We start from the raw sequence: 23,847 nt of genomic DNA on the forward strand, positions 1-23,847 counted from the left end.
TTTCAGAGACCAACCCCTGCAGAATGCTGCTGGTGGCAGTGCAGACTTTTTTGACATCGAGAAGTGTGCCAGACCACTGGGCTGCCATTTGGAGAGAGCAAATGATTCCTGTGGCTGTAGAATTATGACACTGGCCTTGAGGGCTGGAGGGAGTGGATAGTCATGAGCTGAAAGCTGCCCCTTTGAAGTTTGGGATTTCTGGAGATGTCATCGTTTATATATATCACCAGCCAGGTTGCTTTTCATTTTGTTGGAGTGTTTTTCTTGTCTAGATTCTTAGAGAGCAAGACCTTACTTCAAGGCAGGAGGGATGATGAGAAAGATAGATGAGCCCAGACACTTATGCATTACAGATCTCTTTGAAATGGAGTAGTTCCGATTTTTCAGAGCTAATGACTTGCTAACACCCCGTGCACAATTTTTGTACACAAAAATTCTCTCTGGGCTGGGTAGAAATTGGGATTTCTCTGATCCACGGGGAAAAATCTCTGCTGGGTCTGGCTTGAATTGTGCCAAAGCTGAGCCAGGCTTTAAGTCAGAGGTGCTTTTTCCAAAGGCATGGATTGGATGGGCATCAAAACCCATGCCCTTTGTTAAGGGGCTGTTTTGCTGTCCCTATTTAGTGGGGACAGTCCCTGGTGGCAGCGGTGCTGTGAGAGATGCTGGCCTGGAACAGGAAACGCCTGTGTGCCCATTGTGGTGCACACCCAGCCCCTTGCAGAGTCACTTATTCTCAGAATTGGTGGGAAAGCAATACAATTACCCAAAGCAAAATCACTGAAGCTGACTAAATGCCAGTGTTTCAAAGGACTTTGTGTTTTCCCAGCTGGGGCTGCCTCATCCCTTAGGCACCCCTTCCATTAAAAGTCCTGGGGCTGACTGAGGGTGGCATGCCATCACGTTGGACAATGACATGCCAGGTACAGGTTAGGCAGGAAGTGCCTTTCTCCTCCTTGGAAGTAAAGAAAGGTAAAATCTGTCACTTCTGTGCTTCTAGCACTTTTGTTGAGAATTAAGCAATAAACAATCCAGGCACAAGAATTATCCTGCACATTTTGATCTTGGCCCTGGTTCCAACATCCCTGTTTTCTTCTTGCGTCCAGCTATTGAGGGACCTGCTCTCATTTTCACCTTTTATCCTGTTAGGGCACTTTTAAAGGAGTAATTATATATGTTCTCATGGTTAACATCTGATCCAGAGAGAGAGGAGCTGCTCTGCATCCTGTGGCATCTGCTGGGTCATCAGCCCTGGGCTTGCAGGACATCACTGTTGGCATGGAGCCTCACATCAGCCAATGCAAGTGGCTGAAAATCCTCACTTGAAGGGGCTGTGGCTCGACCTGAGCCACCTCCTGCTCCTCAGAATCTTTACCCGAGCAAGAAGTGCTCCTGCACAGACACCACAGCAAAGCAATAGGCTCTGCCTGTGCAGACACAGAATTAAAAATGTGATTTAGCCAAAAAAGACTAGTTACATTAAATCTTTCCTTGTTGGCTTTGACCTGGATACTCTGTCTGATGAGACCTCAGTGGCTGTGGTCCTTGCTAGTGGAGCAGCAGCTCTGGCAGGTGAGCAGGTGGAAAAAAGCTGTGCTGAGACTCTCATCAGCCTCCCACATACATCAATGTCTCGTGCCTGTTAGGAACTCTTGGACAAAAAAAAAAAAAATTAAAAAAAAAATTCCCCTTGCACACAGAACAGTGACAGATCTGGATTGTCTGGAGAAGATGAAATAATTTATAAGCTTCAGTATAATATTCCTGTTTCCTCTTTTTTTTTTCCTACAGCTGCCACCTCCCCACCTTCTGTCACTGTCGTCTAAATGAATTTACAAGGAAAAGAAAATACTTCTTGTTAATGTTCTCACACAAATGAAACATTAGCCAGGGTGACAAAAAAGAAAATAATTGATTGTGAAAGCAAGCGTCCTCTGAGACAGTCTGAGCATTATCAGGAGCAGCCGGGGAGAGGGAATGGGGGAAAGGGACAGGGGAGGAAGAGAACAGAGCAGGCTGGAACAACAAATGTAACGTTTATGATAATTATCCACGTTTTAATCCCCGTTTCCAACCAAGCATTCACTTCCTTTAATTAGCTCTCGATTAGAAAGAGATTATCTAATAAATTGTACAAATAAAGAGCAGGTTATCTTTGCAATATTCCTGCACACCAAGTTCTGAAAGGATGGGGATGCAGGGATGGGGCTTGAGAGGGACATGAGCATAGAAAACCTGGCTTTTGTTTTTCCTCATTTCCTTGGCTGAAAATATTGGCTGTTTCTGGCATTAGCAATGCAGCCAGTGAAGTAAATCCATAATTAAACTGAATTAGCATGTACTTGGAACTTTTACATGCACAGACACAAAGAAGGCTCCTACTTGGAGCATTTCCAGTATGATTTGCAGGGGAGGTGGCACAGGGGTGGGGGAGCAAATAAAACTGTACAGTTTAGTGAAAAAGCACTTTTGCTGAAATTTGCTCTGAGTTTTTATGCTAAGAGAATGTAACATGGGGTTTCTGGGTGGCTGCTTGAACAGGGCCTCCTTAGTTTACCAGGAGACCTTTGGAAGACACCTCTCAGCTGGCCTGTGTGTGTCACCTCAGTGTGGCTGCACCAAGCTCTCTGGGTGATGGCACACACTGTGAGGGGTGGGTGCTGGAAGGTAATGTGCATTTCTGCCTTTCAAAGGACAAGCCCTTAACTTTACACCTTGCCCAAAAATTCAAGTTGAGGCAGCAGATTCATCTAGAGCCCCTCGTTAGCTTCTTTCCTCAGGTCTGGCAGTGAACTCCTCAGACAAATATAATAACGAAAGCCTTTCCTAAATTAAATTTCCCCAGAATTTATCTACCAAAGTTTGGCATCTCTCCTTTGAAATCAGATATAATCTTGGAAAAATGAGGTCACCGATTTTTTTCCTGATTGAACTTTTGAGAATCAAGCTTCCATTGCCCAGGAATTAATACCACCAGTCAAGTTCTTTTCCCCAGCTCTCAAATATCTTATACTTCATCTTGCTGCAACAATGAAATCAGATTGTATCTGACATTTTCCGCCAGTATGCTGTGTCTGATGTTTTACTCTCAATTTGGATTAAAATTTAGCTTAATTGTGCCAAATTATCCCCTGTGCTGTTTTGCCACATTCTCAGGCTTGGGAGCTGCATTGTGCTGGGATTTGTCTCGTGCTGTGCACGGCTTTTGTCACCTGAGCTGTGGAGGCAGGTGCTGGCTGCCCAGGCTGGGTCAGCCTAACCCTGCTGCCCTCTCTGCCTGGGTCCTTGCTGAGTTATCAGGGAGCTTCATTTTAACTCCTACACAGGTTCTGAGCTCTTGCACCTCTTGGAAGATTTTCTTGGGCCCTCCAGCGTGGAGAGAGAGTTACGACTGGAGTCAGCACCAGTGAGGAGCTGGAGTGCCATGCTGCCCTGGCTGTGAAACACAGCTGAGTGGCTTTGGAGGTGGGCTCCAGCAGGTTTGTGATGCTGAGGCCTTGGGCAGGGGAGCTGTGCATCGTGCTGTGCTCTGGCTCCACCCTTCCCAATGATTTTTCAGGCCCGTGGTTGAGCAGTCAATACTTTTGTTGTCTGGTTTTAATCCAACTTGACAAGAGAGGAGAGATCTTGGAGATAGTGAGTTTGTGCCAGCCCAGATAAATCAGCCTGGCACTGCCATCATGTCACCCCTTGGGCACAGGCCGATGGTTGGGTGGTGTCCTCCAAGGTGGTGCTGAGGGGCTGGAGGAGCCCAGGACAGTGATGTCAGAAGAAATAAAGGTGGGGCTTGGCAGAAGCAGGAGTGAGAGGCTGGGAATTGCCTCCCTGGGTCTGTCAGACCATGTGCCTCAGTAAAGGACGTGTCCCGCTGGCCCGTGCGCCCAAAGTGACCTCCCCATCGATCGAGACAGTCAATAGGCAGCTACTTAAGAGCAAAGTTCCGTTTTCTTTCCTTATTTCTATTTCTTCTTCTTCACTTTAATTATCTAAGATAGATAAGCAGCTGAGGGCCAATTAGAAAACAATTACCCGCTGTAATCAATGCTGGCGTGGAAAAAGGGTGAGGATGAGCGTAAAAGCTCAAGAAATGCCTTAAAGCACAGCGCTGAGGTAACACTACCACGACTCCATCCTTGAAAGCCCTTTGCCTTAACTACCCCAAGAAATGTGAGGAGGAGTTTTAGCCAGAAAATAAAAGCCAAACTAAGTGAAAAAACTATGGAAGCGCTTGGACCCTTCTGAAAGGACAGAATTAAGGATTTCAGGATAAGGATGGGGAAAACAGCTGTGTGATTTTTGAGCAGGGAGTCTGTTTTTCTGTGCTGCTTTCACCTGGGAGAAAACAATCCTAATTTTATACAAGCTGTAATGGGCTCTGCACTGGCTGTTGCCTTTCACCAATGAGATCTGGTGGTTATAATGGATGGCTGGATGAAAATATCAACTCTGCTCTCAGTGCCAGTCAGAGGCAGTGACTAAAATGATAGGAAATATTAGGAAAACAAGGAACAAAACAGTTTGTTGTACTGAGGGTACATCCGTGTCATGAGTGGTCTACCACTGACTCTGGCAGGAGAGGGAAGGGTGGAGAAAGGTTTGGGGAGAGGCAAGAAGGGTGATGAAGGCAGGGAAGTGGTTCTTGCACAAAACAGCTTAAAAGGATAGGTTTTTGGAGGACCCTGCCCTGTGTGGTAGAGCCCCACAGAGACATGGGAATGACCCACCCCACCCCTGCTCAGCCCAGGTCAAAATGTCTCACAGGAACACTTCACACAGACCTTTCTGCTCTCTTTTTCCCAAGCTGGGGGGTGCCTGAAAGGTGTTATTTCCATAGGGCTGCCACCAGGAATATGTACCCCAAGAATCTTCCCAAACATGGGGAAACTGGGTGACCTGTGTAGCTCTCTGATGTCTTGCAAGCCAAAATTGGTGATTTCTTAACTGAGTTTGGGATAGGAGACAGCACAGCTGGAAAAAATGGGGTATTTCTGAGCTAGGAGCTCAATGTCCCAGTCCCCCTGCCTGTGGCAAGTGCTTGTGCTGTGTTGTGTGATCCATAAAATGAGGAATTTATATTCACAGCATTGGGGACTCGGTTTTATCTGGGTGTTGAGAGCCTCCCAGAGGAGTCTGAAACCTCTGAGCTGTGGGTGGATATCTGGGAGAGACTGCTGAATGCTCCAGAAGCTGCTGTGGGTTCTGGAGCTGCTCCTGCAGACCCTGTCCTGGTATGGTCCATGGGACTGGGCTGGAGAGGAGCCACTGTGGCAAGCACATTTCTCTCCCTCTCAGGATTTTCATAGAGGTGCAGAGAGAGAAATGAAAGAGAAAACAATTTATATTTCTGCTCCTTGATTTTCCTATGTAGAATTTGTTTGGAGAATTGTTTCCCTGGGGTGATTGCTTGGCTGGATTCTGGTGAGGATTGTTTGAGCTGATGGCCAATCCAACCCACCTGGGGCTGGACTCTGCAGAGAGGGTCATGAGTTATGTTAGAGTCAGAGAAAGTAGTGTGTAGTTTTAGTATCCTCCTTTTATATAGTATATTGATGTATTTTAGCATAATTATAATAAAGAAATCATTCAGCCTTCTGAATTGAGTCAGACATCATCATTTCTTCCCATTGGGTTCGCCTGCATTTACAATAAGCCACCCTGGCTATTTCTGCATCCCAGCACTGGTGAGGGAAAAGGAAAGGGAAGCAACTAGTTGACATGGGAACACAAATGTGGTGCTCCTGCAGACTTTCAGGGCTGTTTTGGTGGTTCTGCAGCAGGATGGTTGGCTCAGCTACGCTGAATTGGCTCCTTGTGACAAAAACCAGAATCCCTGCTTGGAAGTGTGGGAGAAATAAGCTCTTCCCCCAGTTCCCTGGCAGGTGAGAAGCTCTCACGGTGGCTTTCTCCTGTCTGCCTGCTTTTGTGCCAGTCCTGCCAGTGCAATGGCAGATAAAGGGCAACTCAGTTGCCAAAATAGCTCTGTGCGAGCAGCAGGCGGACAAGCAAAATTGAACTGTCTGCAGTCCTGGAGAGCCTGGATTTAGAGAGATTTCTAGTGGTCATCAGCAAAAGAAGAGCAAAAGGTGAAATTTCTCCATGGCTGCCAGCTCAGTTTCTCCTCTCCTCACGGCGTGTTTCTCCAAGGAATGAAATCCTGGCTGGCTCTGATACCAGAGAAAGGGATGCTCGGCATGGTGCTGCACTTGGCAGAGCTGCTTGAGAATTAGAAATAGCAGCATCTTCCTTCCGCATTTAATCTCTCTCTGATTTCCTCTGATGGCCACCAATATTTCTGCTTCATTATATATGACATGCAATAACAGAAGTGGAGCTTTTTAATGAAATATTAGGTGCACACCAGTGGTTTGCTTGTAATGAAGTGTCTACGTGGAGATCTTTAACTACAGTGTAATTATCAGTGAATAATTCATGGTGAATAATTGAATCATTTTAGCCCTTTCTGCCGAAATCAGACAGTGACTCATGATTTCTGGGAATTATTCTTAGAACACTTTAATGGTGCCTATTTCACACGCTGAGGTCAGTCGGGAATGTTTGAAGATGGGCTGTGGCGGGCGGATCTGTTCCTGGGCCAGACAGGAACAGGCTTTTGTTGCAGGAACTTGAAAGAGGAGAGATAAAAACTATTATCTTTTGTTCTGACTTGCTGCTCCGGGCTCTGCTATTCCCGAGCAGCTTTGCCTGTGGAATTGGGGCACGGGAATGTTTGTGGTGAGACGGATGCATGGGAGCAGATAACAACACATTCCAGCAGCTGCTTTCTCGGTTCTCATCATCTCAAGTCCACAAACAACAGCTTTAAGCTCATCCCCTTTGTGGGTGTGTGAGCAGTCCATGGATTCAAGGAGCTGTAGGAATACAGGGGTGTGAGGAGTTTCCTTCTCCTGTGGATCAGAATGGCACCAGCTCTGAGGCAAGAAGAAAAAGCCTGATGTAAATGTGTGCCTCCCAAGCCTTCTGCTCAGAGAATTTTGATCTATTCCCCAATTCCCTTTCGTTTTTCCTGCCTTCGCTTCCCAAAAGCATACATGATCCGTCACAATTTATAACCTCCGATTTAAGGAGAAGAGGGCAGACAAATTAATCTCTATAAAAGCTTCTTTTTTTTTATTGCACTTAATGTGCACCTTTTGCCTTGCGTAATGGAGCTTGCATTCTGAAAAAAATATCTTTGACATCTTCCTATTTTATCTCTTCTTTCCCTTTGGCTGCACAATCATCCTGCTCCCTCCATGTGAGCCAGGCAGCACGGGCAGCTTCCCTTTCTCTCCATCTCCCTTTCAGCTGATGTTTTGCCCAGATCTGTGGCATGTTTAGGTATTTTCCAGCTGCACAGATTTCCTCATTTCCTTCCTTTCTTTCTAATCAGAGGTGTCAACACTCTGCTAAGTGCTGTAGTGACACCGTGCCTTCAACTTTTGGGGGTTGTTTTGCTGGTGAAGAGCATCCTGTAGATGATGAAAAGGGTTTTCGGGTGATTATTGTGAACCTTGACATCCCTTCTATGCCAGTCTGCTCCCAGACCCTGTCCCACATGGTGGTGGGTGTAGCCTGGTGCCCTGTGGGAAGGGATGTTGGTGCTGAGAGGTGCCCGTGGATGGGGCAGGTGCTGTGTGTTTGCCCTGGAGAATTCCTGTCTGGCAGGGTCCCTGCATCCTCTCCATGCTTTTCTGCATCCCCCTCCCACCCTGGTGCTCCTGAAGGGGCTGCAGAGCCGCTCCCAGGGGGAAGCAGTCTCCTTTGACTTTAGTGTGTTAGCCTGTAAGAGAGCTGACCCCACCGGGGATCAGGCTTGACCCCAAACTGTTAAGGAAAAATGCAGACAACCCCACAGCCCCATCCTCTTCCCCTCTGTGCCCTCTCTCCTCCTTTGCAGGACCTGGGAATGTTCAGCCCCGCTTACCCATCAGGGCTTTGAAGATTTGCTGTACAAAAAGTGGGGGATGAAGACTCTGAGACACACAGGATGATTTTTTAGGGCTTTCTAGGAAAGTAGCATTGCCACTGCAATAAAAGGAAGCTTAATTTCCAAAGCATTTTTGTTATTTTGCTCCCAAAAAGGAAAAATCAGAGGCTGACATGAGAATTAGACCCCTTGTGTCCAGGAGAGCTTCACCCAACTTGAATTGGTGGTGTTTTGTCAGGGAAATGCAGGCAAATAGCAGCTAGGTGGTTATGGCTTTGCACTGTGAATAGGGTGGCCTTTAGGGGAGAAGAGGGCTGGAAGCAGAGGGAATCAGATTCTGTTTTCCTCTGGGAGTCTCTGGCTTAAAAAATACCCAGGCAGAAATGAACTGCCATGAACTGCTTCCTCACTTTGAAGCTGAGAATATGACTTGCACAGTGCCTGTTTGAGAGCTCAGCTGGAGCTTCCATAATCCAAGTTTAGAGAAGAAAAGGGGCGGAAAACTCCACTAAAACATGAGTTTTATCCTTTTGAATTACTCGATGTGGAAAAAAACTGGTATGTCAGGACCTCCTGAGGTCCCCACAGTGCTGCTGAAACCTGAGATCTGCTTTGTATCCAAGTGGATGGAACTGGAAAAAAGGCTGTGAGCAGCACTGGGAAATGTGTGTGGCATCCAACAGCTCCCTGGCCTGCAGCCACTCAGGGGTTAAAGTCATGTTTTCCTCTTTCCTGTGTTCAAAAAAATCCCCCCAAATGATAAAAATTTGGCATATTTGCCCCTGTGTTCTGGTCCCTGCCAGTGCAGAATCTCTGGGGAGGAGGAGAGAGAAAATCAGGTTCCCTGAACCACTGTGGGGTGCAGCACCACTGGAACACGCAGCTGTCCTCCTTGGGAGCTCCACTCCAGGGAAAACGAAGGCTGGAGTGAGTGGGGAGGAAGGCCCGCCATGTCTGTGTCTGGGCATGAGGAAAACCAAGCCCATGCAAATTGAGCATTTTTGTCTGGAAGAAACAAAAAAGGCCATGGTTATGGAGCAGATGTGAAATCCTATGGAAAAGTGAGAAATTTGACACCAGTCCCAGTGTCTTTTCTCTTTCCACAACATTTTTGCCTGCTTGGTGATCCTCTCAAAAGTGATGCATCCCAGCTCCTCTTTCCAGTGCTGATCAAATGTACCTCAGTACTCATGTTCCCAAAATCAAGTTATATCTCCTGGATGCCTCCTGAGTATTAGAGGGACTTTTATTCTCCAAATCAAGGCAAAGAGGGCACCCAATTGATTTCCCAGGAGGTGAGGGTTCTGTGGATGCTGCATTAGACACTAAAATTACCCACTGGGTATTACACAGAGCATGTTGACATGAAAAAAAAATAGGCTATTTTCTTTTTCTGAGTAGAAAGAAATTGGCTGTGTGCACTCAGACATGCTCCAGATTTGGATACTGCATCATTGTGAAAGGGATGCGAGGTGGAGAATATCTGGGGTATTGGTATGTAAATGAACACTTTAATTATTGCAGTCTGATTGCTGATTTCCCATGTCTGGTGCAGCCAGAACACCTGGATCCTGTAGGGATGTGGAGTTTATTTGGACCAGGTGAGCAGCTGGAGTGTTGTAGCTGCTGCTGGCACATCTGGTCCATGCACAGAGAATGCCTGACCCATGGTTGGAGATGGAAAAGCGACAGGGATTTTGGTGCTGTGGCATGGGGTTCTTGAAGCCCAGCTCTAAAAGCTGGAGCTGAGGCAGAGCAGGAGTGCCAAGTGCTCCTGGTTGCCCCAGGCTGACCCCCTCCAGGCAGTCCCTGTGCCTCAGGCAGAGCCCTTCCAGGCCAAATATTGTCTGGAGTGTGGCACAGATGTCCCTCACAGCCTCCTCCCCGTCCCGCTGCCCCCAGCCATGGCAGGGCTTTGCTCCTCATTATCTCATGGATCCCCCGGTCTGTGCCCTGGGCTTTCTGCAGACCCCCATTATTTCCAATCCCCTTCACTTGTCAAAAGCAATTTGGTGACTTATTATCGGTCAGACAAAACAGCTCTGGGCTCTGCCAGCCCCGACCAGGGCCCCGGCTGCTGCCAGACCTTTATCCCCCTCTCCCATGCAGGCTCCCCTATCTCTGGGCTGAGCTGCTGAGGGGAGCATTCAGCAGGTAGATCCCAGCCCCAATTAGTGCCCAGGAATTTTAATTAGTAGAGCAGTCAATTATATCAATGGACACCCTTTGCCCTCTTCCCTTGCTCCCCTCTCTCCTGCTGTCCATGGGCAAAGCTCCAGAGCTCCCTGCTCCGAGCTGCCAGAGGGGCCCGGCTGTCCCAGACTCTGGTGGTGGCCGGTGGGTTTGTCCCCTCCGAGGCACGGCCTCATCCCTGACCTCCTCTTGAACTGGGGCTTTGTGCCCTCCCAGGCCTGCCCTGCTCCTGGAGTCTGAGCAAGAGGGCAGGGGAGAGCTTTGGGTGTGGGCTCCAATCTCCTGCTTGGGTGCTGGGGAGAGGAACGGGATGGGGAGGTTTGGAGAGAGGAGGAGCCTTCCCTTCTTGTGTGCTTTTTGATGCTGATCTACCTGTCAGTTCTCCTCTGAGGCTGGCTCACAAGCTGGGACACCAAGGAGCTGCCAGCTTGCTAATACTGTTTCTTGCCTATCAGTAAGAATCCCTCTGGATCTACTCTGCTATTTCTATTTTATTTGCTTCCTAAAATTGCCTCCTCTCCCTCTCCTGCACCAGCAGCCAGCAGCACTCAGGGTTTTGCTGCATCTCCAATGTAGCACTTCTTGCCAGCACTGCTTCCTCACCTTGCTGGGGCATCAAAAGCCTGTCCTAAACTTGCTGGCCATTGATTAAAGTTGCTATTGATTAAACTCCTTCCTAATTTTGGTGTTGCTTATAGTTTTGTGTTAAGTGTTGCTCTTTTTGCTGTGAGATCAGGCTGCAGTGGATCTCAAATCTGCCCCAAATCACGTCCCCAAGGTGTTGGATGTGCTTTACAAGGTGACATAGCTGGTGACAGGACTCTGACCCTGCTCAGGTATTCCCAAATTCTGGTCATAGTCTGTTGGAATTTGTGGTATTGATAATTTTGAGATTGTAGAAAGTCTCTGTCTTTTTGCTTCGTTGCTAAAGAAGAAGTTATAATTTGTCTATGCTGGTTTTTAAGGTTGTTTATTTCTGCTTATTTATAACATGTTCTGCTGCTTTGCTATAGGTTTGTCTTGTAGGGCAGTGTGCGGGCTCTCGATGATTAGCGAAATGGGGTTTACAAAAGAATTATTTTAAAATATTAAAATATATAAAATTTTAATCTTTATTTTAGCCTTATTTTAGGTACTTCTTTACTTTTTTCTCTTTTTTTCTTTCTGTTTTTCTTTTTTTCCTTTTTTTTTTTTTTTTTGAAGTAGGAAGGTTAAAAATATAAAACATAATATAAAATAAGACAAAATACTTCAATGATAAAATGCAAATGTCTTGTCCCAGTTCTTTTCTGGGAGTGCCCCTTTCTGGGGCATGAAGCAGCATGGTCATCCCTCCCTCCTTCCCTCCCTCCATCCCTCCCTCCATCCCTCGTTCCACCTTTACCCGTGGCAGGAGCTAACTGCTAAGCGTGGCTGTGTAAAGCTGAGCCGTGGCTTTGGGCAGTTGAGCTGTAGGACACGAGCGCTTATCTCCCGTGGTAATTACCGCCTGTGATGGCATCTCAGAGGGGGAACTCCTCTCCCACCAGGAACTGCGGGCTCTGAAAGCAGGGACGTGAGCGCAGATGTTTGGGAACATTCAGACAATTACCCTGAGCAGCTCGTTCCCCTCTGACCGGGCCATTACACATCAGCGAGATGATCAGGAGCTGATGATACACGGTGGGGAAGGGATGCTGAAACCATCTGGCTCTATGAGTGTGATATGGGGAACATCTGGTAGGCACGTGTAAAAATAGGATTATTGGGGGAGGAGAAAAAAAAAAAAAGAGTGACTGTGGAAAGGATGTCTTTCCATCCTGCCTTAATCCCCCTCCTCTTCTTCCTCACTGTAACACCAGAGGCTCTCAGGTTGCACTCAGAGTGGTTTTCTCTGTGCATCAAATACAGTTTAATAGCTGTGGGTTTTAATGTGCCTGAAGCACAGGGAAAATAACGGGGTCTGAGCTCAATTAAAAGGGGAGGGAAAAGGTTTGGAGGAGAAGCCAAAGGCTGTAAAGCAAACAGTGCTTTGCTGTTGGCCATCCTCTCAGTTATTGGTGAAGAGGAAGGGATGACTCCCATACCACGAAGACACTTTCTCCCCTGCAAGGTGCTTGTCAAGGGACTGAGAGAACTTCCTAGTCTCAAACCAGCTGGAATGTTAAGTTAGAATACTTTGTAGAACCTCAGGTGAGATTTCCCACCAGAGAAACACCAAAAGGATGAAGGGAATCAAGCAGAGAGGAGAAGACCATAGTTAGACTGGGAGAAAACAGCTGATCCCACGCTTCCCTGACAAGTCTCTCTGTTGCTTTGATTGATCTCTGTGAGGAACAAAGCTTCGCCAGGCTGCCAAGTGCCTTGTGTACCCTGTCAGGCAGGTTTGAGTCCCTCTGTCTATTGTGAATGCAAGATCTGAGAGGAATGCATCTTGCTTGAGATTTAACTGTGTTCCTCTGTTTCCATCCTTTCCAGCTGTAAATATCCTAGGATTAGAGCAAACCCGGCTGTTTTGTAACTCCTGGGTGGTGCAGAGCAGGACAGGCTTTGCTGGTCACAGTGAACTGTCAGTTTTCTCATTAAATTAAATAGATGTGATTCACAGGGATGTGATACAGGCAGCATATTAACCCCCTCCTTAGAAGGATGGGCACTGTTCAAACCACAAAAAAACACCCTCCTTCACCCAGTGCCCTGCCTTTTAGCCCATGCTGCTGGGAACAGACCTTTGGATGTCATTAAATACTTTGATTTCCCCTTTGAAAAAGTGAAGCGAGGAAGAACAGGCACATCCAGCTGCTGGGACTCGTGTTTGCTGCTTTCTGACAAAGAGACAATCTGCTCCTCATGTTGTGGGGGAAGAAAAGCCCAGGAGCTCATAGGTGTGGGCAAAGTGGCTCATTTTGTGCCTGGAGAAGGAGGATAGAGGGCATGTGCCTTCTCTGTCTTCATTCCTTCCTTCTTCAGGGCAGAGATTCCTATAAACACCCCTAATATGAGATGAGGACAGCTTTTTTTCACAGCAGTTCAGCCTTCACTTAGAACCCTAAATAACAGCCAGGTTCTTTGGGAAAGGCACCACATCCAGCAGCTTTTAATATTGTTGGACTCACTAGAAACTCCTGGCTGTAATGGTTACAATTATGAATTAATGGCCTTAAATTAACCATCAGACCAAATGTCTAGTTCTCCTGGTTCTTGTTTCCATCCTGCCTTCTCATTGCTGTTCCACAATTATTTGTCATTAGTCATTAATTTTGAAAGCATCAGCTTTATTTTCTCTTATTTTCCTCCAAGAAACTCTTGCCTGCTCCCAGGTTTTTATTGTTCCCTGTTTTCCATCACTCTTTCCCTTGCCTCAATCTAATCAGTTTTGTACTGCTCTAAAAAGTATTTTTTTTTTTTCCATTGGGGGAATAAAGCACCAGAGTGAATGTGCCCAAGAGATATGTGTGACACAGCTGATGCTGCCAACACCTGGGGTGGGTTTATGCCCTTACAGCTCAGCCCTCTGGGAAGGGGGCAGCATTAGAGCATTTTTTCCATAGAGCTGTACCAATCCTGTCTATTTTTCCTGATTTTTCCTGCCCACACTCCGCTGCAGCAGGAGAATCTCCACAGGGTCTTTCTCCAGGACTCTGGCTGGTGTGGAGCTGTTTCTCCCTGCAGAGCCCAAATCTCATTAAAAGGCTGGCACAGGTGTTTCTGGGCTGAGATCTTACAGGAAAAGGATGAAATAATCCAAGAGGGACAAATCTCAGACCTTTGACCAGCACCTGAAGTGAGAACAAAGAATCAGGTCATGTCTCAAAGGGTGTAGAAGAGCTCAAAACCACATGAGGGTGTTTAAATTAACACTTTTATCTGTCTCTGGGAAAGAGCTGGCAGAGCTGTGGTGCCAGAGGCAGGTCAGGATGGTCCTCACTGGCAATGCAGGGGAGGATGCTGAGAGATGCTGGGACCTGCTCCCTGGCAGGCAGGGAGCTGTCCTTGGAGCTGAATGAACCCTCTGCTACCAGAGCATCCAAATATCTCGCAGCCCTTCCTGTCTGCAGTCCTGTGGGAGTGCTGTTAGTGAGGAGGGAGCCCCTCTCATGGGTCACATCTCCTTTGCCTTCAGTCATCCAGTGCCTTGACCCCGCAGTGGGAAGATGTTCCTAGAGGTGTTGGAAGTCTGGATGCTGAGAATTTTGGACTTTGTGTGCTGACAGGCACTGACCTCCAAGAGAACACTGCATTTGATCTGAGGCTGTGGAGAAGGCTTCCAAAATTGATTGATAGAACTGGGATTGTGGGTGTGGAGTTTGAATAGAAGTGTGTGATATCATGTGGTGGAAAACTTAGCGTTTAAGGTTTTAGAGAAGGTTTTAAAAAGTTTTTAACATTTTAAAGAATTGAGATAGAGATTGCTTCCTAGTCCAAGTTCTCCATTTGCTTCCTTCACTCTCCCCGAGACTGACTCCAGCAGGGTTTTCTGCCACTCCTGAAGTTCTTGTCTTCTTGCTGTTGCCAGGTTTCCTTTCTTCTTCCATGCTTCTCCCCCTGGATCCCGAATCTTTCCAAGGAGGTGGCAGGGGTGTTGATGCTTCAGCTGCTGCCGGCCCCTCTGGTGCCTTCCAGATGGAGACACTCAGCACTGGTGCAGGTTTTGCTTCCTCCCTGCACACACAGACTGTAGGATAGGGAGGGAGGGAGCCAGCAGAGGATGCTCAGGGCAAGAAGTGAGAGACTGTGCATCCATCCCATCGGTGTGGAGAAAGTGGAGACAAAGCAGGGGCCAAAAAAAGCCGCTTAAACCAGGCACATGTTCAAACCCTGTGCGAGATTTTGGCAAGATGACCAACAGTGGCAAAAAATGGCAAAAAATATTAACTCTGCTAGCTGAGCATTCTGTGGCTTTAATTACAAAGTTCAACAGATCTCTGGCAGTAGATCCCTGGGCAATAGAGACTGGGAGAGGAAAGTAGAAGATCTGGGCAACAAAAACCCCCTATTTTATTTTTTAAGATATTTTTCCCCTCAGGGTGTTCACCCCCCCCCCCCCCCCGCCTGTGCCCTACTCAGTGAGACCAAAGGCATGTGGAACATTCGTTTCAGGGGGTACCAAAGTGAAAGAAAACTGGGCATTTTGGAGACAAGTGAGACAAAAATTTATCTCTCAGGAAGACAATAACCAGTAACAGTAGAGAGTTGCAGGAAGCAGTGAAATTGTGACATTTAGGGAATAGCCTAAAATTCAGGTGGATGTGTGACCAACAGGGAAACAATAGCAGAGAGTTCCAGGAAGCAGTGAAATTGTGACATTTAGGGAATAGCCTAAAATTCAGGTGGATGTGTGACCAACAGGGAAACAATAGCCTTGTGACATTTGGGGACCAACTGCATTATAAACAGTACTGCTGAAATGTGCCAAACCCACACGTGGGGCCTCCTTCTCCACTGCTAAATGTGGGGAAATGGTGGTTGGGAGGGAGAGGGGAGAAAAGGTTATTTTTGTTTAAATATGTTGGGACTAGAAGGGATCAAAAGCTGCACCGAGTCTTCCCTGAAGCGCTAAACATTTTTCCTGCCAACCAAGTGCCCAGAACTTGGCAAGACTTCACTGACTTGATCGCTCTCCAGTAGTCAAATGCTGCCGTGGAACTCTTCCAAGGAGCTGATGACTGATCATTAGTGTTGTTCAAAGGCACGTTCAGCTTTTCGCGCTGGGCAAAGCCGCATCAGGAATGTGGAGGTGCCTCACCTTCCAGAGCCCAGCTTAGAGCTTCCCAAGGCAGCCTAGCTCACTCAGCCCTGCCCCTGCTGCTGTTGGTAAGCAGGGACGGTGAGGGTTGGGCTGTGCTTTTGGCCCAGCACCAAGGCCCCTTGGTGGCAGACCTTGGGCTGCTCTCGCTCCGTGTCCCTGCCCGTCATCCCCACGGATCCAAGTCCGTGCTGGTTGCGTCCCCCCCAGTTTGGTTTTGCTTTTGAGGGGAAATATAGACCAAATATACACCTAATAGTGAGAACTTGTGGGGGTGACAGGCATTTGAAGGTAGACACCTGCTGTGTTTGCTCCTGGCTCTGTGTGTGCCCAAGGGAATGAAGCTTTGGGAAGGATGGATGCCTTTGGCTCAGCAGTTTTCCACCCAGTTACAGCTGAACGGAGAAGGGGAGGGTGCAGCACCTTTTTGACTGTTTCCCACTGGGAGAAGCCCAGAGGGATTTTCTTTAGTGGGTGAAGTGCGCTGGATCTGTCTGCTTCCTTCCTGATCGTCTCCAGCTACTGGCAGTGGAGAGACATGGGCAGAAACAGATGGGAAGCTCTCAATCAAATGAACTTCCCAAGTTGTCCTTCTGTTTTTGTCATGTATGTGTGGCCTCCTCTTGGCAGCAAAGGCCTGGAGACCTCTCAGCCCCAAGGCCAGGCACCACCTCCTGCTGCCAGAGCTGCTTCTGGGCGGGGAATCGCGGTGTCCCTCCTGGGCGGTCGGACGGCAGAAGCGGGGTGGCTCTGGGGGAAAAGCTGCCCCTTTGTGCCAAGAAGGGGAAAAGAAAACCCGGATGTCTCTGGAAACCCTTCTTCCTTTCCCAGCCCTGACTCCATCAGAGCATCCTGCTAGGACAGTTGGTTTTAAAGCTTGTGGAAGGGGGAGCAGTGTTTGACATATGGCTTAAAAAATGCTCATGTGTTCACAGCCCTAGAATTACCCAAACATTGTAGCAGGGGTAAGGGGGAAGAGATCAGCCAAACACTCTATTTTTCCACCTAAAACTAGCTAAGATGGATTTGGGGGGAGATTGTGAGGGGAAATACACAGGCAAAGTGGCCCTATTAAAGCAAGGTAGCACAGGCAAGTCCTAATTTCAGAGCACAGTGCCTGCCCTTTCTTGCTGCCTAGCAGAAATCAATACAAAAATAAGCTGAGAAACCTTTTTCAGCCTCATTTTCAAAGCCATCTCTGACCAGGAAATAGCCCTGAAATGAGTGTGAGAAGTTAAGAGCCACACAGGGAGACTTAGGAAAGGAGCTGGTGGAGTGCTAGGAAGGTTTGCTTGTGTGCTAAATGTATTATTACCTATCTTGGAAAACACAGGATATTATATTGCTTTACATTTGGGATATTTTTGCTGCAAGGCTCCAGAGTGATTTGTGATGGTGGGGCTGAGGGAAGATAACAAATGGGAGCTTATGGAGAATGGAATTTACCCCCACCCCCTTTAGTTATAGTATTTAATAGCTCTTTGTATCACAGCAATTTCTTCCCCTCTCCCCCCTTTTCTTTTTGTGGTGTGCCAAGATAAAAAAAACAACAACCCAATCTTTATTTGCTAATGCCACTTATTTAATTTAATCAGGCTGAAGTACACCTTTAATGAATTTGCCTCCAAAATGAAAAATTACAAAGATGTGGCAGAAGAATATTTTAATGAAAACTGATGATGTAGCAAGTTAGAGCAGAATTATGTCCTCTCCCTGCCCTTTCCTAGCATGCAGCAGCACAAGAGAGCAGCCAAATATCCCTCAGAAAATCACGGGCTGTGCTGTAGAACTCTTTTTAGTTTTCCTGTCCCAAGATTTACTCTCTTGAGGGTTTTTTTGCTGATTTCTAGACAACCTGCCAAGAAATCTGGGAGTAACAGCACTGAAATAAGGCAGGCAGCAGGATCAGTCTGCAGGATGTGTGAGGTCAGGCTGGACTGTCCAGGTGTTGGGATATTCATGGAAGAGATTGTTCAAGGACAGGGGATGCATGACAAGGAGAACTATTCTTAGATGGATCCTCAACCAGTCCCAAATCCACCCTGCTTTCATTCCAGATGATGGCACCCAGTGGTGCCAGCAAATATTTACCTGGCCCCAAAGCTGCTTCTCATGCTGGAAGAGCAGCAATGGAAGGATGCAAAAAAAAAAAAAAGAAAAATTTCCAAGTGTCTCTAAGGAGGAAGATCTACAGGAATTCAGCAAGGCTGACTGCAGCCTCCTTAAATAACAGGTTCCTTGCCCCTAGAAATGCTGGGATTATGTTTTTTGGGCATTTCCCTTTTCTTCTGTGCAGGTAGAATAAGAAAAAAGGCCACAGGGTTATCACCAGGCTAAAGTGCAGCACCACAGCAGCCTCAAGGACGTCTTGCCTACTCACAGACCTGTTTTCCTCCAAAATCTCTCTTTACTCATAAAACTGCTCAGCTTTCATGTGGAGGAATGGAAGCTCTTGGAAAAAAAATAAACCCCAGAGGTCAGCAAACCTCCAGAATCAGGACCTGTTCTTGGAAGCAATGTGTCCAGACCTGCCACATTGATCAGGTCTCGCTTTGGCAACAAATAGAAAAGATAAATCTGGACAGCAAAGTGTGAATCCTTCCCTGTTTTGGGCATTTTGGTGTGAATCACTGCCATTTGTTAGAGGGAAGGTCCTTTGCTTAGCCCTGGAGCCCTTCCTCCTCGTGCTTGGTCTGTCAGTGCTGTCGTGGTGATGACAAATTTATGATATCAGAATGCTGAGTCCCTGGGAGACACTGTGACAGATGAAGTACTGCATATCCCCTGCAAGCACAGGGAAAACTCAGCAGACGGAAACTCAGATGAGATTTATGAGTCTTCTCCAGGAACTGATGTCACTCCTGGCCTGGGGCCACCACAGCCAACAGGATTTACGCTGTGCCCTGGGCCTTGCTCCCAGGGGATCAGGCTGAGATTAATCTAACCAAAACCAACATAGGGGTGCCTCAGGGGCAGTTGTTGGGCAGAGCTGGAGAGGAGCAGCCAGAAATGGAAGTGCCCCAGGAGAAGTCCAGTGCATGAGAAGCTCTACCCAGTGGTCCATTTTTACCTGTTACTTGGTGAAAAATGCAGAGAACTAAGCCAGTTACATCCCTGTAGGACACAAAGCTGATATCTAGTCTTTTATTTCTTGTCTCACTCACTGCATGGACACTGGTGGTTCTTGAGGCTCCTCTACCAGCCATGAGGAGCAAGCCCATGACTTCATTCTCTGATAATGAAGGTTCAGAAATGAACTCTCTCTCCTGGCGAGCTGGAAAGTTGGCACATCATGTGAAGCACCTCTCTTCCACTTCTCCCTAATTCAGGCTGAATTTCAGCCAGTGGCCTGTGGATCCCAGAGCTGCTCTTTTAGGCTGGGCAGACCTTTTAGGAGCTCCCCTCTCCCAGGCTCCATCAGCAGTAGAACAGAGGTGGCAACCAAGGCTGTCCGTAAAATATCCTCTTTCCCAAAGGGTGAGCCGTGTTTTTCCAGGCTTGCCCGCTATGCTTTTGCTAGTTTCCATGAAAACAAATTGCAGTTTTCATAAACACAAACTACCATCTGGCCCTGGAACGTTGCTGGGTGTTTTTATCTGCCTTCGATGGGATCTGCAAACTGTTGGGAAAATCCTAGCAAAGTGAAAAGGAGAAGTTTTGGCACAGCTCCATGGAGCTGCTGCTCCAACCCCGATCACTCACGCACTCTTAAGACAGGGTTTGCTGCTGCGGGTTCAGTTGCCTTGAGTTAGTTGAGAGCTCCAGAGCATCATCCCAAGAAAACTTTTCCTCATCCCTTCACCTGAAAAGAACCACCCAGCAGCTCTTCCTTTAATGCTGCGCTGGTGCAAGCTGTGCTCAGTGGTGACTCAGTGCCGGGCACAAGCCAGGCACGATCTGCCCACAGCCGTGGTGCTCCCACCCAGGAGCACGGCACCAGGACAAAACCAGCACAGGACTGGGCTCTACAGGTTTCCCACCAGCATAAACCCAGCTCGGTATCCTAACCTAAGGAGAAGCTCCCCCCCTGTTCCCAACTTCACTTAACAAAGCCATTAGCACTGCCATTAAATATTTAGCTTGGTGTTTTATCCTACCTGTGAGCAGGGAAGGGCAAAGGCAGGAGCAGATGGGACAGGGATGATTCAGAGCCTGGTGTTACATCCCAGAGTGTGAGCCAGGGAGCTGCTTAAATCAAATCAGGCTTAGTAATTAGAAAGTACATAATGAGATGGTTCATCAACCATGGCTGCCCTGCATGAGGTTTTGCACCATCTCCATGGGTTGTTTTTTCAGAGTGAGGCGAGTTTTGGATGAATTGCCTGGAAGGGTTTCAGGGCTGGATCTGGGCTGTAGGAGTGGAGGGAGTGGTGGGGGCATCCAGGATGATGGGAATTGGATTAATGGGTTTGTGCTTGTGGCAGAGAAGTACAAAGGGAGACCTTACCACAGATGGGAATTTAGGCAAAGGCATGCCAACTTTTTGGGTGCTGGAGAATAGAGGTGGCAAGGGGTCGGCAGAAGTACGGTTGCCTTCGTTTCTGTGTCCACTCATCAAAGGAGTGGTTTGGGAAAGCCTTTGAATGCCAAGAGGGCTCCAGCAAGAGGATTTGGATAGGTCTTTTGCTCTGAGCCTCTCTGAGCTGAGGCTTCAGTCTATCACTGGTATTCCAAGATGACCTGTAGTGAAGGAAGGAAGGGGGCTTGGCCAAACCCATTTTAGGGAGCTTGTTCAGGTAGGAAATGCTTCCTCCAAGGGCATCCATCCGGGACAGAGCAGATCATGCTCAAAACTTCTACTGGAGAGAGAGCTGGTATTAATTAAATATACACAGGGCCAGAGAGGGAATCAGCAGAGCAAACATGAAAATCCTTCATCTTCTCAGGGAATGTTTGTAACCCATGTATTGCATTTCTTAGCCCAGTGTAAGTTCCCTCTCCCTCTCAAAAGAATCAAACATTAAATTAAAAGTTCTCGAAAGAGAAATCCCCGAATTTCACAATTCACACAGTTCTTGTTTCCTGGCTGGTTCTCATTCCCAGTGCAGGATATTGACATACTCAGAGAAGGGTAATTCTGGGGTTCTTTAGGTCTTTCTTGGACTCTGGACTTGAATACCATGTTTAGACATTCAGAAATGGGAAGTGATGCATTTCTTTGTGCTCTTATTTTTTCCATCATTCCTGTGTTCCTTCATGTGCGCTCTCCCCATCAGCCACTGTCCTCCTGCCTGAACTACAGAGATTCTTAAAACGCTCTTCTTCACCACACCCAGCCTTGGCTGGCCTCTGTGCCCCCCATGCCTGCAGGGATTAGGAGCCAGCACATCTCATTTCTTGCACAATTCCTGTGGGAAGCACCTTCAACGTGCTCAGCCCAAGGAAGAGACCCTTCCATCAGTCACTGGGGGCCCCTTGATCTGAAGTGTGTTGCACAAATACAGGGCAAGAATAAAGAACTGATCTAGTGCTTGCCAAAAAGGATTTTTATGCAAAAAAGCATCACAAATGTTTGCAGATGAGAGGAAAAAAGAGAAAAGTATAAATATGAGGACCTCCACAAACTGAACTGCTGCTCTGAGCTGCTGTTTCCTTTCCAGTTCTTTCCCTGCATCTCTGAGACAAACCAGGAGCACTCTTGTATTTAATAATAGGGGAAATTCAAGTGATTTTGATCAATCAGCCTTACCCAGGGTCTCTGGAAGACTGCAGCTCCTGCTCTCCTACCCTTCCCTGTTACACTCCAAAACTACTCAAGAAGATCACATTTTGTAGGTTGGCAATTAATAAAGCAATCCCATCATTCAGAAAAATAGGGAAATTATGTTAAAGTCAGACTGTGGGCTCAATTGCTTAACAGCAAGAAATGTGTGCCAAGCTGGACTTTAAGCTGCTTGGAATTTTTTAAATAAAGCACTGTCCATCTACGTCAACTCAAAGGGCTCGAAAGAGAGAAATAAATGTTTTCCTGGGGCCAGCCTAAAAAAGCTCATCATCTTGGCTCTGGAAAGGAAGAGCTGAGGATCTGATTGTGCCTAAATGGATCAATTTTCCCCTTCCCTATGAAGTCCATCAAGCTGCCATCTATTGAAATCTATGTAAGCAGCCTCCTCATCTCTGGTGGCCTCTTTGTGGTGGTACCCCTGGGTATCGGGGAAGAAGAAGTGAAATGAAACAGGGAGCTGGTGCAGAGGGCTTAAAGAATAGAGAAAATGAGAACACAGAATCTCTTCCACACTTTGCTCAACATGCAAGGAAAAAAAAAAATCACCTCTTACCTTTAGTGAAAGCCATTAAAGAGAAAGAGGGAAGGAGAAAGGAAGGAAGAGGGAAGTCATTACAAGGCTTTGAATTTGGAGGTTTTTTCAGTCTGTTACACTGAATGTAGGTTGTCAGCAAAGAAGAAAAGCAGCTGCTCTGCTGATAAGGCAGGTACCTGTAAAACCTGCTGTGCTTCTAATGAATCCTGACTAAGCACTTTGGAAGGGGAGGGAAGAGGAAAAAACACTGGTTTGTTGGAGTTTGCCCTGTGGTGTGGCCTTTGTCTGAACCGAGGAGGGACCCTTGGTTTGTCCTGGGTAAAAGGGGGACACTTTGGCATGGAATGACTGCAGGAGGCAGCTCACTTCTTCTTGCACCTGATTTAACTCCAACTGTGGGGGTTGAGAGGATGTGGCCCTGCTCCTGCATGGGTTTATGTGGGAATTGGAGAAACAGAAACTTCCACAGACACAGAAGGGTTTGATCTGCAGCCTTAGGAGAAGCTTGGATTGATGTAAAAATCCAATACACAGACATTAAGCAGAAAAACCATAAACTTATGTTTCTATAGTTGTAAGTAAGAATATGCCTTAAATGAGTAAGAAACTGCATTGATAAGATGGTGAAAGGTTTATAGTGTAGTAATGTAATAGTGTGGAGCAGTTTGGGAGTTTAGAAGTTATAATAGAAGCAGATGTGTGCATGTTGGACAAAATACTCACAGTACAGCAGAAGAAAGTAAAGGTGAAAGGTTAAAAAAGCAAAATACACCTAGTGGCATCTGTCTATTGGACTAGAAAGTTATGTACGTCTTTTAACAAAGAACTTGTGCCTGCTTTGAGCTGACTGCTTGCTCCTATAAAATCTCATGGCCTCTGAGACTGAAGTTTATCTGAGCAATAAATCATTCTTAGCCTGATGGTGGTCCCATCCCTTCATTTCTAGTGGTGACAATGACAGTTTTAGGAAGAACCTCCTGAACTCCCAGAGCAGGTCTTTTGAGGTTTCAGTGCTCCCCAGGGCTTCCCGTGGAGCCTTTCCAAACTCAGCCTCAATGGGGCCGTGGGTTGCTGGCTTAGCAGTCGGGGCCAGGTGAAGGTGCTGGCATGGGATTATCCCTAAAGCTTTAGGCTTGGGATCTCTGTCCCCAGTTGCACCTCTTCTTGGAGACCAGGTGCTGAGTTCATTGTGGAAAAGGATTTCCAACTCGGCTGTGAGCTCTTCTCCCACCAACCCGTGCCCTGGAGCAAGGAGAGGGTGTGTGCTTGCCCTGCTGCCTCCGTTCCAGCTGGGAGCAGATGTGTTCCCTTCTGGATGCTCCCGTGGAGCCCGTCCCCCTGCAGCCAGCTGGGAAAGCAAATGTTCTTGTCCAGGGCCCAACTGCTTCTAGCAATGCTGCCTTCAGCAAAGGCAACTTTTCCTTTTGTGGAAAGAAGGAAGAAAGAGTAAAGATGGACGAGCAGGGATGACAAGAGCGCGAATTAGCAGTCCACACAGCCCAGAGATGTGTGTAGTAACCTCTTTTATGTCTTATTCTCGCCCAGGGATACCTTTATCTTCAGCAGCATGGAAGGATTTTTAATCTTCTTCACAAAGACAATCTTTGCAGGAGGAGGAAACAATCAGCTTTTATGGGGCTGTTCACTCCTTTATTTATTTGCAAATTCTCTGCAACAGTCAAACTTGAGCAAAGGATAAAAAAAGGAAACAAAAAAAGGAGAAACAATCCAGAAAAGGTGAACAG

At 47.1% G+C, this 23,847-nt stretch overlaps 1 protein-coding gene across 4 annotated transcripts in view; it reads left to right on the forward strand.

Annotated features, from left to right (window-relative positions):
* The window catches only part of LOC144246640 (uncharacterized), a 222,033-nt gene that overhangs the window by 97,566 nt on the left and 100,620 nt on the right, over window positions 1-23,847 (forward strand). For all 4 annotated transcript variants that reach the window (XM_085583766.1, XM_085583764.1, XM_085583767.1 and 1 more), the window contains one exon: window positions 1-23,847. This exon is cut by the window's left edge and continues 18,680 nt beyond it; it is cut by the window's right edge and continues 11,223 nt beyond it. The gene's annotated coding sequence lies outside the window, so the exon portion shown is untranslated.

This window comes from Lonchura striata, chromosome 6 (genome assembly GCF_050655825.1).
Source record: "Lonchura striata isolate lonStrDom1 chromosome 6, ASM5065582v1, whole genome shotgun sequence".
In the NCBI taxonomy this organism is placed as follows: domain Eukaryota; kingdom Metazoa; phylum Chordata; class Aves; order Passeriformes; family Estrildidae; genus Lonchura; species Lonchura striata.